This window comes from Schistocerca gregaria, chromosome 1 (genome assembly GCF_023897955.1).
Source record: "Schistocerca gregaria isolate iqSchGreg1 chromosome 1, iqSchGreg1.2, whole genome shotgun sequence".
NCBI lineage: Eukaryota > Metazoa > Arthropoda > Insecta > Orthoptera > Acrididae > Schistocerca > Schistocerca gregaria.
In genome coordinates, this window is record NC_064920.1 from 478,926,230 (window position 1) to 478,940,193 (window position 13,964).

Below are 13,964 nucleotides of genomic sequence, written 5' to 3' on the forward strand. Positions count from 1 at the left end.
GCGTTGCCTGGTGAAACGTTGTAGGGAGGAGAAATGCGTACCATTACGTTTCCGGCTTTGACAAAGGTCGGATTGTAGCCTATCGCTATTGCGGTTTATCGTATCGCGACATCGCTGCCAGCGTTGGTCGAGATCCAATGACTGTTAGCAGAATATGGAATCGGTGGGTTCAGGAGGGTAATACGGAAAGCCGTGCTGGATCCCAACGGCATCGTATCACTAGCAGTCGAAATGACAGGCATCTTATCCGCATGGCTGTAACGGATCGTGCAGCCACGTCTCGATCCCTGAGTCAGCAGAAGGGAACGTTTGCAAGACAACAACCATCTTCACGAACAGTTCGGCGACATTTGCAACAGCATGGACTATCAGTTCGGAGACCATGGCTGCGGTTACGCTTGACGCTGCATCACAGACAGGAGCGCCTGCGATGGTGTACTCAACGACGAACCTGGGTGCACGAATGGCAAAACGTCAATTTTTCGAACGAATCCAGGTTCTGTTTACAGCATCATGATGGTCGCATCCCTGCTTGGATACATCGACGCACATTGGGAGCGTGTATTCGTAATCGCCATATTGGCGTATCACCCGGCGTGATGGTATGGGGTGCCATTGGTTACACGTCTCGGTCACCTCTTGTTCGCATTGATGGTACTTTGAACAGTGGACGTTACATTGCAGATGTGTTACGACCCGTGGCTCTAATCTTCATTCGATCCATGCGAAACCCTACATTTCAGCAGGATAATGCACGACCGCATGTTGTACGGGCCTCTCTGGATACAGAAAATGTTGGACTGCTTCCCTGGCCAGCACTTTCTCCAGATCTCTCACCAACTGAAAACGTCTGGTCAATGATGGCCGAGCAACTGGCTCGTTACAATACGTCACTCACTACTCTTGATGAACTGTACCATGTTGAAGCTGCATGGGCAGCTGTACCTGTACACGCCATCCAAGCTCTGTTTGACTCAATGCTCAGGCTTATCAAGGCCGTTATTACGGCCAGAGGTGGTTATTCTGGGTACTGATTTCTCAGGATCTATACACCCAAATTGCGTGAAAATGTAATCACATGTCAGTTCTAGTATAATATATTTGTCCAATGAATACCCGTCCATCATCTGCATTTATTCTTGGTGTAGCAGTTTTAATGGCCAGTAGTGTATGTCCACCTCCTGCTCTTTCATGTTCTGTCAGTCGCCTCCTACCCCTGTTCCTGTCCATCCCCTCTTTTCAGTCCCTCTGTTCCTTCCCTTGCACCCCCCCCCCCCCCAAACTCCCTCACCATTCCCTCATCCCCCCACTCTCTATCCATCCCATCTTGATCCATCTCTCTGACTATCTCTTCCTGTCCACACTCTTCCTATTCATCGCCTTCTCTCTGTTCATTCACTCCTCTGTTCATCTCAGCCTTCTCCTTTCTCTTTCCATCTCGATTTCCTCCTTTCTCTTTTCATTTACCCCTTTTCCTGTTGCCGGCCGCGGTGGTCTAGCGGTTCTAGGCGGTCTGTCCGGAACCGCGCGACCGCTACGGTAGCAGGTTCGAATCCTGCCTCGGGCATGGATGTGTGTAATGTCCTCAGGTTAGGTTTAAGTAGTTCTAATTTCTAGGGGACTGATGACCACAGATGTTAAGTCCCATAGTTCTCAGAGCCATTTGAACCATTTTCTTCCTTTTCTACCAGTCCACCAACACTCTACACCTTCCATCTGCCTCACACATTTCCATGTCCTTCCCTCTGTCCACATCCTTGTCCTCCTTGCTCTGTCCATCTTCTCCTGTATCCATCTCAGCCTGCCTCAGCCATTATCATCAAAGCAGAGTGATATTGCTCTTACAACATGCCAGTCATGCAGGTCAGTCTAAACATCGAGGGCTTGAAGTTCATTTATTTGCTCCATACATACAGCCTGCCATGCAAAGTAGGTTGGTAAAGCAATTCAGTAATACTCCAACACAACACACCTTCCATGCAGGTTAGCCTATGTGTCAGGTACTGGAATCTATTTCTTACTGCTGACAAGCAGACTGCCCTGTAAAGTAGATTGATTTGGCAGATTTATACTGTTTTCACAAAACATGTCTGTCACATAAGACCGCTCATATGCCAGGTGCTGGAAAAACACATTTCGGGCTGTGTATCCACTCCCATTGGAACTAGGAGGTTATAAACTCATGAGGCCTGATGTTTCTGTGCCAAATTTCGTTGAAATCAGTCCAGGGGCTTGGGAGGAGATCTTGGACATATACAGGGTGGTCCATTGATCGCAATTGGGCCAAATACCTCACAAGACATCCGTTCAAGCTGATCGTTGATTCCGTGACTCATTTTTTTTTATTGCAGAGAGCACGCAGCCCTCTGAAAGAACACGCTGAGCTACCGTGCTAATATGCTCTGTATCGTTCCAAATTTAGTATATGTACCTACGAGGCGAGTATGCCTGCTGGCAGGCGTTGATGTATATCAAAGGGGGCAGGTGAAAATGTGTGCCCCGACCGGGACTCAAACCCGGGATCTCCTGCTTACATGGCAGACGCTCTATCCATTTGAGCCACCGAGGGCACAGAGGATAGTGCGACTGCAGGGACTATCTGGCGCACGCCTCCCGCGAGACCTACATTCTCATGTTATACGTACATGGGAGTGTACCCGTGGTCTAGGGGTAGCGTCTTTGATTCATAATCAAAACGTCTTCGATCCCGGGTTCGATCCCCGCCACTGCCTAAATTTTGATAAATAATCAGCATTGGCGGCCGAAGACTTCCGGCATAAGAAGTCAGCCTCATTCGGCCAACGGCCTTGTCAAAGAGGGCGGAGGAGCGGATAGAGGTTCAGGGCACTCTCTTGTCCTAGGGGTGGGAAATTGCCCCTAAAGGCGGAAGAATCAGCAATGATCAACGACATGAGGATGCAGAAGGCAATGGAAACCACTGCATTAAAGACACGTAACGTGTATCCAAAGGACATGTGGCATGTAGTTGAAGAAGTGTCATGATGATCTCTCCATTGGCAAAAGATTCCGGAATAGTCCCCCATTCGGATCTCCGGGAGGGGACTGCCAAGGGGGAGGTTACCATGAGAAAAAGATTGAATAATCAACGAAAGGATAATGTTCTACGAGTCGGGGCGTGGAATGTCAGAAGCTTGCACGTGGTAGGGAAGCTAGAAAATCTGAAAAGAGAAATGCAAAGGCTCAATCTAGATATAGTAGGGGTCAGTGAAGTGAAGGAAGACAAGGATTTCTGGTCAGATGAGTATCGGGTAATATCAACAGCAGCAGAAAATGGTATAACAGGTGTAGGATTCGTTATGAATAGGAAGGTAGGGCAGAGGGTGTGTTACTGTGAACAGTTCAGTGACCAGGTTGTTCTAATCAGAATCGACAGCAGACCAACACCGACAACGATAGTTCAGGTATACATGCCGACGTCGCAAGCCGAAGATGAACAGATAGAGAAAGTGTATGAGGATATTGAAAGGGTAATGCAGTATGTAAAGGGGGACGAAAATCTAATAGTCATGGGTGACTGGAATGCAGTTGTAGGGGAAGGAGTAGTAGAAAAGGTTACAGGAGAATATGGGCATGGGACAAGAAATGAAAGAGGAGAAAGAATAATTGAGTTCTGTAACAAGTTTCAGCTAGTAATAGCGAATACCCTGTTCAAGAATCACAAGAGGAGGAGGTATACTTGGAAAAGGCCGAGAGATACGGGAAGATTTCAATTAGATTACATCATGGTCAGACAGATATTCCGAAACCAGATACTGGATTGTAAGGCGTACCTAGGAGCTGATATAGACTCAGATCACAATATAGTAGTGATGAAGACTAGGCTGAAGTTCAAGACATTAGTCAGGAAGAATCAATACGCAAAGAAGTGGGATACGGAAGTTCTAAGGAATGACGAAATACGTTTGAAGTTCTCTAACGGTATAGATACAGCAATAATGAATAGCGCAGTAGGCAGCACAGTTGAAGAGGAATGGACATCTCTAAAAAGGGCCATCACAGAAGTTGGGAAGGAAAACATAGGTACAAAGAAGGTAGCTGCGAAGAAACGATGGATAACAGAAGAAATACTTCAGTTGATTGATTTAAGGAGGAAGTACAAACATGTTCCGGGAAAATCAGGAATACAGAAATACAAGTCGCTGAGGAATGAAATAAATAGGAAATGCAGGGAAGCTAAGACGAAATGGCTGCAGGAAAAATGTGAAGACATCGAAAAAGATATGATTGTCGGAAGGACAGACTCAGCATACAGGAAAGTCAAAACAACCTTTGCTGACATTAAAAGCAACAGCGGTAACATTAAGAGTACAACGGGAAGTCCACTGTTAAATGCAGAGGAGAGAGTAGATAGGCGGAAAGAATACATTGAAAGCCTCTATGAGGGTGAAGATTTGTCTGATGTGATAGAAGAAGAAACAGGAGTCGATTTAGAAGAGATTGGGGATGCAGTATTAGAATCGGAATTTAAAAGAGCATTGGAGGACTTACGGTCAAATAAGGCAAAAGGGATAGGATAACATTCCATCAGAATTTCTAAAATCATTAGGAGAAGTGGCAACAAAACGACTATTCACGTTGGTGTGTAGAATATATGAGTCTGGCGACATACCATCTGACTTTCGGAAAAGCATCATCCACACAATTCCGAAGATGGCAAGAGCTGACAAGTGCGAGAATTATCACACAATCAACTTAACAGCTCATGCATCGAAGCTGCTTACAAGAATAATATACAGAAGAATGGAAAAGAAAATTGATAATGCGCTAGGTGACGATCAGTTTGGCTTTAGGAAAAGTAAAGGCACGAGAGAGGCAATTCTGACGTTACGGCTAATAATGGAAGCAAGGCTAAAGAAAAATCAAGGCACGTTCATAGGATTTGTCGACCTGGAAAAAGTGTTCGACAATATAAAATGGTGCAAGCTCTTCGAGATTCTGAAAAAAGTAGGGGTAAGCTATAGGGAGAGACGGGTCATATACAATATGTACAACAACCAAGAGGGAATAATAAGAGTGGACGATCAAGAACGAAGTGCTCGTATTAAGAATGGTGTAAGACAAGGCTGTAGCCTTTCGCCCCTACTCTTCAATCTGTACATCGAGGAAGCAATGATGGAAATAAAAGAAAGGTTCAGGAGTGGAATTAAAATACAAGGTGAAAGGATATCAATGATACGATTCGCTGGTGACATAGCTATCCTGAGTGAAAGTGAAGAAGAATTAAATGATCTGGTGAACGGAATGAACAGTCTAATGAGTACACAGTATGGTTTGAGAGTAAATCGGAGAAAGACGAAGGTAATGAGAAGTAGTAGAAATGAGAACAGCGACAAACTTAACATCAGGATTGATGGTCACGAAGTCAATGAAGTTAAGGAATTCTGCTACCTAGGCAGTAAAATAACCAATGACGGACGGAGCAAGGAGGACATCAAAAGCAGATTAGCAGTGGTAAAAAGTGGCCAAGAGAAGTCTACTAATATCAAATACCGGCCTTAATTTGAGGAAGAAATTTCTGAGGATGTACGTCTGGAGTACAGTATTGTATGGTAGTGAAACATGGACTGTGGGAAAACCGGAACAGAAGAGAATCGAAGCATTTGAGATGTGGTGCTATAGACGAATGCTGAAAATTAGGTGGACTGATAAGGTAAGGAACGAGGAGGTTCTACGCAGAATCGGAGAGGAAACGAATATGTGGAAAACACTGATAAGGAGAAGGGACAGGATGATAGGACATCTGCTAAGACATGAGGGAATGACTTCCATGGTACTAGAGGGAGCTGAAGAGGGCAAAAACTGTAGAGGAAGACAGAGATTGGAATACGTCAAGCAAATAATTGAGGACGTAGGTTACAAGTACTACTCTGAGATGAAGAGGTTAGCACAGGAAAGGAATTCGTGGCGGGCCGCATCAAACCAGTCAGCAGACTGATGACCAAAAAAAAAAAAGAAAAAAAAATCACTCACTACATTCGTAGTGACCCTACCCAACACACTCATTACTCGTGGAAGACATTCTTACCAAGTCCCGTAAGAGTTCGGCTAATATGTGTGCATCTGCACAGAAGTAGAAGGTAATGGCCGGTATTGCCAGAACTAAATACTTCTGTGGATATGGTGTCTGTTCTTTCGGACAGGTCCGAAACAACAGACAGCATATCCATATAAGTATATAATTACGGAGAGATTGAAGTTCAAATGCGTTTCTCATTTGTAGCAGTGGATATGATATCAAACGAAACCTGTTATAATATAATTACGGCCGCGCGGGATCAGCCAAGCGGTCTAAGGCGCTGCAGTCATGGAGTGTGCGGCTGGTCCTGGCGGAGGTTCGAGTCCTCCCTCGGGCATGGGTGTGTGTGTTTGTCCTTAGGATAATTTAGGTTAAGTAGTGTGTAAGCTTAGGGACTGATGACCTTAACAGTTAAGTCCCATAACATTTCACACACATTTGAACATACTTACGTACTGTTAGACAACAAAAATTGGCAGTAGTACCGACTTATAGTGAACTACGGTGAGAAAGGTTGTTTATCACAGTTCCATTGAAATAATGCAGAATTTCCTTATATTTCCAGAAACTGCTTTCATTATATGTCTTTAAGTCTCTCATTTCGCTGTTACATCTGAAGTACCCGAAGGGTAATAGACAAGCGCGTCTGACGGATTGGGCCGTTATAAGGACGAGGCTGGGGATTCAAGTATAGTTCGGGTAGCATTGTAAAGAACAGGGTGGACCAGTGAGAGAATAGAATTTTGTCGTGAGAGTTCCAAACTGAAAATATTCAATTTATCGTGACTTTACATAAACGGAATTTTGTGGAATGTTTTTTAACAGTTGCTCATTTCTTGAGCTGCACTCGCACTTGCTTTGGGCTGCATGCGGCCAGCAGGTTGAGCAACCCTGTCCTAAACTGTCTTTTTTCGATACTTCAGCTGTGGTAGTGACGTTTATGGTGACATACGTCCACAATAAGCAAACATTCGGCTGCCGTGGATATGGGATAGCGCCAATAAAGAGAAAAATGCTCGTCTGAATCAAGTTGGCGGCATTGAACGGACGCAAGCATAGGTGACGGTGAACGCGCTCTTCCCCTCCTGGCGACAGAGAGTGGTGTCGAGTGGCGGGGCCAACGTCCTTGCCGAGAGCGCCGCTACGTGACAATCTGTGCTCCGCGGAGCGCGCCTAACAGCTCGCGCTTCCCGCTGCGTGCCCGCACTCTCGCCACTGGCACACACTTCCTCGCCGCGTTCGAGTCGCTCACCTCGCACTGCCGACGGTGTCACCCGCCCATTTCCCCGAAGCAGGGCTCCTCTGTGTATGGACACACCTCCACCTCTCAGCATCCATTTCCATTTGTTAGAGGAGTTTGAAACAATGGGAAGAACAATGTGATGGTGTCACTAGTGGTCATTGTTACTGACCTATGATGTACACGGAAGAGCCAAAGAAACTGGTATAGTCACGCAAATTCAAATACAGAGATAGGTAAATAGTCATAATACGGCGCTGCGGTCGAAAACGCCTATAAAAGGCAACAAGCGTCTGGCGCAGTTGTTAGATCGGTTACTGCTGCAATGGCAAGTTATCAAGATGTAAGTGAGTTTGAATGTGATCTTATAGTCTGCGCACGAGCGATGGGACCCAGCGTCTCCGAGGGAGCGATGAAGTGGGGACTTTCCCGTACCACCATTTCACGAGTGTACCGTGAATATAAAGATCCGATAAAACATTAAATCTTCGACATCGCTGCGGCTAGAAATGGATCCTGCAAGAACGGGACCAACGATGACTGAAGAAAATCGTTCGACGTGACAGAAGTGCAACCCTTCCGTAAACTGCTTCAGATTTCAGAGTTGGGGCACCAATAAGTGTCAGCGTGCGAACCATTCAATGGAACATCGTCAACATGGGCTTTCGGAACCGAAGGCCCACTTTTGTGCCCTTGATAACGACACGACACAGAGCTTTATGCCTCTCCTGCGCCCGTTATCACCGATTTCGGACAGTTCATCACTGGAAACATGTTGCGTCGTCGGACGAGTCTAGTTTCAAATTGTACCGAGCGGATGGACGTGTACGGGTATGGAGCCAGCCTCATGAATCCATGGATCCTGCATGTCAGTAGGGGACTGTTCGAGCTGGTGGAGGCTACATAACGGTGTGGGGCGTGTGCAGTTGGAGTGATATGGGACCCCTGACACGTCTAGATACGACTCTGACAGATGACACGTACGTAAGCGCCCTGTCTGATTACCTGCATCCATTCATGTCCAGTGTGCATTTTGACGGACTTCGACAATACCGGCAGGACTATGAGACACCCCACATGTCCAGAATTGCTACAGAATGGCTCTAGGAACAGTCCTCTGAGTTTAAACACTCCCGTCGGCCACCAAACACCCCAGACGTGAACATTTTTGAGCGTAGCTGGAATGTCTTGCAACGTGCTATTCAGAAGAGATCTCCACCCCGTAGTACTCTTACTGATTTATGGACAGCCCTGCAGGACTGATGGTGCTAATTCTGTCCAGCAGACCTCAGACATTAATCGAGTCCATGTCACGTCGTGTTGCGTCTCTTCCACATGTCACGGGGGCCCTACACGATATGAGGCACGTGTACCAGTTTCTTTGGCTTTTTAGTGTAAAATTTGTGGGTGATGGATTGTGACTCTAAAATGGTCTCGGTGATAAGTGAGATCATAAAGAGCGATAGAAAGAGTTACAGGTCAAAGAATATAGTTAAGTAAAATGCTGTCTGGCAAGTACTGATGGTCTTGACACCTCCGGGCAAGATGGTAGTGGGACACAACTTCCTCTTATGCTGAAGTGCATGTATTTTCGTTCTCGGCAGATAAAACAATATAAACAAGCTGCAGTTTTAAACTCTAAGAAATGTCAACATTTTATATGGGTGGTGTAACTCAGATAATTACCTTGTCTTCTGTTCGTTGTTCTGGAATATTTCTCAAGAAATAGATTCATTCGAAATGCTGCGCGAACTAAGTAACAGATACGCTTTTATACTCTACATTCCATTTTTGTTGTTCAAAGTGATATAGGTGGTCCGTCACAAAACCTCTGATCAACAGTGAGCTTCAAAGAGCCAACTCTCGCTCTTATACAGGCTTAGAGTAGTCGTCGTATCGTTAACTGTATAATTTTTAGATGTTGTGATAAAAAATTGTCACATTAAGTTTATTTGACATACGTACAAAATTCTTTCAAATATTCTTAAGCACAACTTCCCTTCCATGTTTTCGATAAATATTTGACCAGAGCTTTTTATGAGAAATAACAGTCCTTTTATCACCCACACAGAAAGTGTCTTTTCATGATTTGTTTACATATGCAGCGTGATTCACGAAGACATTCAAATATTTTAATATGTTATTCTGGTAGTAAAACTGAAGAAAAAAGTTCATATGAACATAGATCCGAAAATGTTTAGTTACAGAGCTGCGGCTAATAAAAGATTTTGCCTGAAATTGAGCAACTTCGCTAATATGAAGCCATCGCAACACTGTACGAGGTTAAAGCACTATTTCCATTTTATTTTGTTGTTATATAGAAGATTTGGCCCAAAGAGGCTGTCGTCTACAATGCCAGCCCAGATATTCGCAGCAAAATGTACCTGATGGATTGACTCTACTGCAGCGTGAGGTTTTTCCTCATTCCACACACGGCTATTCCTTCTGTTCGAAATACAGTCGTGATCAAGTGAGGCCTCGTCAGTAAACAGCACGATTGGGAGGAAATCTAGTTGATCAATCCATGGTTGCAGCAACCACTGACACAATGCGACCCTTGGTGCAAAGTCACTCACAAGCATTGCACGGACTCGTTGTGGGTGATGCGGTGTAATTGTTGTTTGTGGAGTACTCCACAAACTCTAGTATGTGCAGCCCCCATTTCACGTGCAATACAACGATTACATGTAGTGGGGTCCACTGCAACACATTCCAGCACCTCCTCTTCAAAATCGGATGTGCGAGTGGTCCTGTTGTTGCCAGGTCCATCGTTTCTTCTTTCCAATGAACCAGTCTCACGCATTCGTCAATCGAGAGATGATGCCTGTTAGGGAATCGTTCCCTGTACAGCCTTTCAGCAGCGAGAGCATTGCAACGTACTTCTCAATACGCAAGGTGCATGACAGTGAATTTTGCGAAATTATATCGGTGGTGCTCCATCGTACAGTACTCTACGTCTCTGAATAGCACTGAGTAAAGTATGGGTCTGTCGTTGATTCATAGCACGTTCTGTCATGGAACAATGTAAATACAACACAACGGAGCCACCTTGTGGACAAGTGAAGTAAACAAAACTTGCATCATCAGTTCCTTGTAATCGGGCTCGTCTTCCTTGTTTCCTTGCAGGAAACAGAGAATGTACAAGTAAATAAACAGCACAGTACGTGCAAACTTGTAAGGATGTTAGTTGTAAATAACCTGGGAAACAGTATTGTTCGACAAGTTTTAAGGGGTTCACCACCCTGCTGGAGCAAATTTAATTCCGATTTATTGCTCAGGCGCTGCCTGCGACAGAAAATATCTTTGCTGCAACAGACACGCAGGTCAGAGCAGTCTCAGCAGTTGCAGTCGCTCTTTGTTACAGGGCAGTTGTAGTTGGTACAGCGCAGTTCGTAGCCATGTACTGTAAGGTAAAGTTTATTATTTTTATTGCCATGTGCGTAGTTACGTCACGTGTCTGGGATGTTAATATGGATTTGTTTCAATCTTATTGTGATTCGTCAGCACCAGTTGACCCAGATTTGCAATATTCAATTTTTCATATAATGGACTGCAGATCTTTATCAATAATGTAAAAGATTTTCAGAATATAACTTTCACCACTCTAAAAATAAGAAAGGAATAATTTTTCCTTAAGTCAATACCAGTCACGAACTAGTCATTTATTTAAATTTAAATATTTAAGTAATTTTCGCAGTTCATAGTCATGTGTTCTTTAGTAATCAGACGACCAGCTGTGCAGCTGTGTCAATAAGCAAAGTTAGTTTTTCTAATGATTCAGGTCTCAGACATATGTTTTTTGTCCAGTATTAGTAAATAGGCCAGCATTGCACAAAGTTGTCCCATTCACGAGCAGATATATAGACAGCGTTATCCGGCGATACAGTCATGAGGTAAGAATTTTTCAGTTTATTCAGATTGATTTCACAGGGCCATGGCGTAGCGCTGTTTACGTCAAAATTTATCAGTGTTCATGAGTTAAGATAGTAAAAAAAATATCATTTTAATTATTTTTTACGGGAAGCTCACAAAATTTACTCTCATATCTGCTGAAGCTGGCTTCTCCGATTATAGGTTCGCTACCTCAGATTGTTCGATGGAGCATTCTCTGTGTCCCGTTACATTTTTTCACGCTCTTGCTGAAACACCCTTTATAGGTTTGATACGTTGGTATTTCATAATCATTTGTATACTAAATTAATCACAAAACAGAGATTACTGATTCTGACACTACATTGGAAATCATGTCAGTTGGAATCTAGTCAATCACTTGTCCTTAGTGAACCGAGAGTTGTGTTAGTGGACTGTACAACATGTCTTCCAAACTGGTCTATTACGTATCAGTAGTTGCACTGTGAAGTGACGACCTTCTGAATAGCGTGCCGACGCACTTTTGAATAGCAGTACAATAGCAGTTCTGTGTGTCACAGATTCGACACATCTTTGATAAGGTTGCAGAGGAGTGTGACAACTGATGTCCTCGCACAGGTCGCCCAATTCCCATAAACTTCAGGTAGCATGTTCGTGCGTACTGAGCAGAGTGACTACATAGAATTCCAGACGTGTCCTGCTGATTTCATATCAGGCTAATCTGGTGCCCAAGACATCAACGTGAGTTCACTATCAAACACCTCAAAACTACTGTAGCACGATTATGTCCCTATGACTGTTATCCAGCTGGAAGACGTCATCGCTGTTGGAGGAGACATCAGGCACGAAGCGGTGAAAGTTACCCACAATAATGTTGAAGTCGTCCACAGGTCCCACGGAAGCCCAGGTAAATTTCCCCTATAGCCTAATACTGCGCACACCGAACTACTTCTATCCTAGGGTGCATCTTACAAGGAGCTGTTCGCCCGGATAACGCCGTATCTGGTTTTCACTATGGACCAAGTGTAACAAAAGAAAGGTGCAATGTTAGGAGCAATGATTATGAAAGATGTACATATCATGTGAAGTGACAGTTTGTTTGATTTATTTTACAGTTTATTTGGAATGTTCACTACCATGGGCATCTTTGAATGTCTGAACACATGAATGATACGTATTCTTTGCATAGCAGATGTTGTAGCATTGTTGAGTAAGCTCGGGCGAGCGAAAGAGTCTGTAACAGTTGTCGGCCAGAGAGGGAGAGAATCTGTTGTGTCATGGCAGAGCGAGAAGCTTGGATGGTGGACGTACCGCACAGAGAACTAACATATTCCCTGATGTCTTAATGAGGAGAGCGCATGATTTAAGAGGATTTTATAGAGAGGCGTCTTATTTGGAAAAAGTTAATGTCTGTTGAGTTTATTTTACTGCAAACATTAGCTGAGCAATTATTGTAGTGTAAAGATTTCATTCTGTCTGACAATATTTACGTATCGGTGTCCGCTGTTAGATGAACTAGTTCGTTAAGAAAGACAAAGAGCAAATCTTAAGTAATTTAAAGATCTTGCACGGAAGAATATTTTACTGTGTGTGACAATACTAAAGAAAAGTTATGTTTCGTCTTAGTGCGAGTTTCATCTGTCATTAAGAGGATTCATTTTAATTGCAGAATGCTTTCCTTTTGTAATTTACATATATTTCATGAAGCTTTTTCTCAGTCGTCTGTCTTCTGCCTGGTTTGATGCTGCCCGCCACGAGATCCTCTCCTGAGCTAGCCTTTTCGTTTCAGACTAGCACTTGATATCTACGACTTCAGTTGTCTGCTGGATGTATTGCAGTCCCTGTCTCCCTGTACCGTTTTTACCCTCTACAGCTCCCTCTAGTATCATCGAAGTTATTCCCTAATGTATAAACAGATGTGCTATCGAACTGTCTCTTCTTCTTGTCAGTGTTTTCCACATGTTACTACCCTCGCCGATTATGCGGGGAAACGTCACTCCTTACCTTATTGGTGTCCGCCCCAGTAGCTGAGTGGTCAGCGCGACAGACTGTCAATCCCAAAGGCCCGGGTTCGATTCCCGGCTGGATCGCAGATTTTCTCCACTCAGGGACTGGCTGTTGTGTTGTCCTAATCATCATCATTTCATTCCCATCGACGCGCAAGTCGCCGAAGTGGCGTCAAATCGAAAGACTTGCATCAGGCGAACGGTCTACCCGACGGGAGGCCCTCGTCATACGACCTTATTGGTACACCTAATTTCCAACATCTCAAACACTTCTATTCTTTTTTGATTTTCCCACAGCCGATCTCTCACTACTACACAATGCTCTGCTCCAAACATATACTCTTAGAAATTTCTTCATCAAATTAAGAAGTGCTTGATACTAGAAGACTTCTCTCGGCCAGGAACGCCCTTTTTGCCAATGCTGGTCTGCATTTTATGTCCTCCTTGCTCCGTCCGTTTTGGGTTATTTTGCCGCCTAGGTAGCAGAATTACTTATCACCAATTCTAATATTAAATACCTAACTGTTCTCATTTCTGCTACTTCTCATTACTTTCGTCTTTTTTCGATTTACTCTCAATCAATATTCTATGCTCACTAGACTGTCCATTCCTTGTGTAAGTCTCCTTTACTTTCACTCAGGATAGCAATGTCAACCGCGAATCATATCATTGATATCCTTTCACCTTGAATTTTAATTCTACTCTTGAACCTTTCTTTTATTTCCCGCATTGTGCCTTCGATGTATAGATTGACAGTAGGGGCGAAAGACTGCACCCGGCCTAACATCCTTTTCAGTCACTTCGTTCTTGG

General features: G+C 44.1%; 1 non-coding gene across 1 annotated transcript; it reads right to left on the minus strand.

The window, feature by feature from the left end:
- Nucleotides 1–2,495: 2,495 nt before the first annotated feature.
- On the minus strand, nt 2,496–2,570 carry Trnat-ugu (transfer RNA threonine (anticodon UGU)). Its single transcript has one exon. It is a non-coding gene; the product is annotated as a tRNA-Thr (tRNA).
- Between the last annotated feature and the right edge of the window lie 11,394 nt (nt 2,571–13,964).